Raw genomic sequence first — 5,321 nt, 5'->3', positions numbered from 1 at the left:
TTTTAGCCGTTCTTCCACTGTAGGCTATTCTCTTTCTGCATTCTTCAGAGCTCCATCAGACCCATGTGCAGAGCCATGGATATTTGTTAGCTCTTCATCCGTTCCAAGGCTCTCCATTATGGCTGGGGTCTGGATGACAGATATAGACGACAAGGTTCACTCGCAGGCTGTAAAGCATGAGGCCTAACGTTCCTTCCAACAGAAGTAATGGTCCACACCTTTAATTGTCGTGGACTGTTCATCTTCACTAACGATAGAGGTAAGCAGTGGCTCTGGGAAAGAAAGGGAGTTGTGTCTGACAAAAGAAGTGATAAAGTTCTAGAGGAAATTTGGTGACACACAATCATTCAGGTGTTTTTTTTTTCTCCTATTGAAAAGATTTAACCAGAAGAAAAAAAAATGAGGCTGTAAAATGTAAATCATATAGTGTGTGCGTCCTTCTTAAAACCAGATCTTGTGTTATTAAAGCAGACATGATGTTTTATAAATTATGGATGCTGCAAGCAAGCTGGACAACAGAGACTTTGCCATTGCAGCTGCATCAGTGAGAAAACAAACAACATATCTCATTTAAAGTATTGGGCAGTTTGTGTAGGTGATCCTTTTCAGGTTTTGATGCCTCATCACTATTCCACTTAATGTCAAAACAATGTTTGATGCTTTCCAAAGTCTGCTTTGTGTTTCTTTGTTCCTCACAGCCATTCGGAGAAGCAAAACTGCTGTGAAAAATGCACCATTGATGGGTCACAAGTTTCCTGTCTGAATTTGACACATAAAATACGGAACAGACAAGGGTAGTTACCAATTTAAAGCATGTTGCCTGGCAAAGTTGAGGCCCATTAAAATGATAGATTGCATGGGTGTATGCAAAGGGATGCGGAGCACCCACAAAACAGTCTAATTGCATTTATTCCCGTATGAAGTCCACAAATGTTGGATCTGGATTCTCAGGCGTATTGGCAGCAAGCTGCGAGACGGCAGACGCTTAGCTTCAAACGAGAAGCGAGGGGGTGGGATGTAAAATCTTGACAAACAGTGAGAGCCAGTGTCCACATCATCTCTAGCCCCTGACAGGCTTTCCCCATGCATGAATTCAAAGCTGGTAAAAACCATGGCTGGATTCATTTTGATCTGACATCCATCATGTAGATCAGTGTTGTGGTTTCACTTTACGGTGTCCACGATAAGATGCTTTGGCAATCGGCCCATGACATCGGTTCAAGCCAGTCAAGAGAAACTCGGACCAATTTGGTATTTCTGTTATTGTTCACTTTTGCACAATAGGAATAGTCAGACAAGGACTAAAATTATCCCAAAATTAGATTATACTGTATGTCTAAATCGAAAAATTTAAAAAAGATGCTTCAGTGACTGTATATGAGGATGTTCATATTTATTCTTGATGCAATATGTGGCGCTGTTGCATCAGACTGTGTGATTCTGTAATGTGCTCTGATTTTTTCTTTCTATCTGTGCTGTTCCTTTACCCCAGAGAGGGTTTGCAAAGTGGAAAATTGGGAGGGACTGCAGATTTTTGTTCTCTTTTCATTTGTCAGAAGCAGCCAGAAAAAGCCTTGCAGCCAGTTGCCGGGGGATAAATGGGCTTTGTGTACTAGTTTAAAACCATTACGAAGTAAACTACAAGTTATCGTGCAATATTAATGATGATAAGAGTAGCAGACTAGACGCGTGTCTGAGAATTGTTGGCTCTACGGTTGGCACTAAAAATCAGCCGTGTGTGGAATCAAGAGTAAGCCAGCATTCAGTGAGATTTAACCATGCAGTGTTACAGTCAACAGCAGTGTTTAAACGAATACCATTCTCAAAGCAGGGATGTGGAATTTCAGAGATGGTTCATCCTGTATTTCTGTACCAGCTTGTGCGGTAGAAGCATGGCGGCATGTGTGCGGAAGGCGTTAGGCAGATGGGATGTGTCTGATACCTCTCACTCAACGTAATGAGACAAGAATGCGCTTCACCAATCTTAGGGCCCGTCTGATGGCAAGAGACACAGTGCCCACTCATACGGGAGGGATCTTTCCCCTCTTCAAAGATAATGAGATGACAATGAATTCAACTATCATTAGGTAGAGACAGGGGGTTCGGGGGGAGGGACAGGGGGGGGGAAACATTCTACAGCACTTGTCTGCTGCCTTTGATCAGACTGACTGTCATTCTTTGTATCAGTACTGGACTCTTGAAAGCTGGGCCAACTACTTCATCGCTGTCAATGTAAGTTCAAGGCTGTGGTATTTTGGTATAGTTCCTTAAGCAGGAGATTTTTTTTTTTGTTCAGCTTCACCTGACGAAGTGACACACACCTGTGTGGTTTGATGCTGTCCTGCTACCTGCATGATATGTTAAATATCAGTGAAGTCAGTCGCTTGACAAAAAATTGTTGCATTGTTGCAAATCAATTTGCTGTCACCTGGGAAGAGAAGACAACATTTCGCCTGACATGGTGCTCCATTGCTGGATGTCAACAGTGCCATGTTAACAGACTTATTTAAGCAGGCTTGACAGAACAATCTTATTCTAAGTTGACAGTTTGTTGTGGCACTTCTAGAGGGATCTATTTTGTCTTTTGTCCCTGCGGTGAAGATGATCCCTTGCGTGCTGCTTTTTATTTCATATCTTTTTATTCTTAGCCTTTTTTTCGAACACTGTGTTTTGACAAATAAACCATCCAAATCCCTTTTTTCAGCCACTCTTCAGTGAGCATGAGGCCAACTGATCCGTCTGAAGTTATGATGGTGTTTTGACAGCAAACAATTATGCAGCGTTTATTTGGCAGAAGATACGTGTTTGGTGAAATCTAAAAATTCTGTGACTGATGATTTATTTTTTGAAAGCAAACCTAAAATGTATTCCTCTTAAATCCAGAAATATATATTGTGTAAGAAAGCAACCTGGCACACAGACAGAATGTCTTTACAACCAACAATCAATATAGAACGATGTTTGCAACTCACGCTGTGCTGTTGCATCTTTCTCTCATCACTTTCCATCTCTGTTCACTGTCACGAAAAAAAAGAATAAAAAATGAGGCAGTGCTACTCCATCACTCTGACAAAATATCAGAAAAAGGCAAGGAGTAGAGCTCAAAAATAGAACAATCTGTCTACATTTGTCACACAATTATAAAAGATTGTTCAAACTTTTGTGAAACCAAAATCCCTTTAAAACCTGACATGTTCGTCTCTCAAGTCAGCACTCATCTCCTTCGCCTTCATGCCTCCCTGAAAATCTCAGCAAGATGCTCATTTGAAAGTAGGAGAAGCAGGCGCCTTAACATCCAATTTCCTAACATTTCATCATCATTTCTTAATAATTATGCAGGGTTATTAGCTCAAGTATTTGTCCTTGGCATTCTTAATGCCGACTGACATTTATTATGAACAGTAATGGTATTAGAGATCCATGATTTGCAGTGGTAAGCATTGTGTGGTACATTGTCTGTGGTGCAACAGCACCCTCTATTGACCTTTTTTTGTATGATTACATCACCATGAATACAGCAAAGAAAGCGTGTTTGTTTGTATGCATGCAGGTGTGTGTTCGTGCGTTTGTGTGAGACTTGGGAAGGGGTGTTAAATTGAACCAAGCTGTACACTTACAAACAAAACCAAAATGTAGGGGTGCATAATTCAAAACTTGGTTTACACTTTCATAAAAAACTAGGCCTACCCAAATTAAGAGTTGGCATTAGGCCTGTGCAATAAAAACCTGGTATCCAATGCACTTTAAGTTATTTATTTTCTATATTTCCTATTGATTTTCTGTAGTATCTGGTTTTAAAGGTAATTGTAAAATGTCTTTTTTTTTACCTTTTTAAAATACTTTAAATGCTCCTAAATAAGTTTGTTTGGAGGACAATGGTGCCATATATTCTGAATTGTATGTATTGAGTCAAATGACCCGAGGGCCTGTTGTATTTAGGCTACATCAGTAGAGTAACACATTTAGCAACTGAATATGATTAAGTACTTTATGGATTTGATTACATGTGGGGGTAACTTCAAGATATTCTGCTCAATACATAATCTGTGGTGGAATACATTTTCTCATAATGTTCTGTATGCGTTTAAGACCTGGAATTCAATTTAAAGAAGAACTGATGATCGCAGTCTGTTCTATTTTGAGTTTTCATTCATGTTATCATTTCTTCACAAGGGTTTAATACTTCAGCTCCAACAAAGCAGCTTGAGTTAAATCATTGCAGCATCACCTATTATTCAATCAGTTAATTCTTTTCTTTTCTTAAAAACGAAGAAGAAAAAACACTGCTATCTTGGGTTTTGTAATTTTCCCAGCTCCTTTCTAGAATATGTTAATGTTGTTCTGTAAGATAAAGCACTTACAAAAAAAAAAAAAAAAGCCAGAATCAGACTGGGAAATTTGACTGCTTTGAGTCGATGACATCATACTCTGATCACACGGTGCTGACTCTCTCAGGAGGGAACTGACTGAGTTGGAAAAACACTTAAGTCCTTAACAGATGATGCATTTCAATTTGGACAATTCTGAACTAACACCCAGAGAGGGGACATCAAAAGAGATGAACAGGAAAAAAAGAGTCAAATGTTGAACATTTGGATCTATGATTTCATAATGCATCGACAAATTAAATGAAACTTTCTTCATGATGATAGTCTCAGGTTTCCACAGCCATGAAACTAAGATTCTGAATGTGTCTTATTTTGTTCACACTGCGGCTTCAGTAATATTCTGAGAAGAATTTTGGTGGAAAGCTATTATCCTTTATTGATTTCCATTATACGATCTGACAGGAGATGCAGATAAACATAAATAGAGAGAAAGAGGCTTATCTTCACATCATATGAGAAATGGATTGGCAAAAGAAAAAAAAGGCATACACCTCAAAAAACTAAAAAGATAAAGCTGTGCCCAATATGCTAAGCATTCTGACAGACCAGAAGTTTTTGGATAAAACTTTGAACACATATGCAAGTGTTTTGTAGGCAAAGAACGTCCAAAGCCATCCAGAGAAGCAAGGGGAGGGTAAGGGTGCGGGCCTCTGAAACTGTTTGGAGGGTAAACAATCAGAAAAACAAAGCCAAGTACTAGCAGTTGGTCTTCATTCTGGTGATGAGAGAGCGATATCAGCAAACATGCCTGCTTTATTTGAAAAGCTGGCGCTGCAACAAGGAGAAAGCTGATGTTAATGCTGACATCAAAGTAGCTTCAAACTCTGTCTGGTCAAAGGATCCGTTTAGTTAACTGAGAGCCGTACAACAAGAGAAATGAAAACCTGCCAGTTGAGTGGCCACATTCAGCCCAAAAACATGGAATTGATCATG

The sequence above is a fragment of the Symphodus melops genome, assembly GCF_947650265.1.
Source record: "Symphodus melops genome assembly, chromosome: 9".
Taxonomy (NCBI): Eukaryota; Metazoa; Chordata; class Actinopteri; order Labriformes; family Labridae; genus Symphodus; species Symphodus melops.
Note: the sequence above shows the minus strand (reverse complement) of the source record.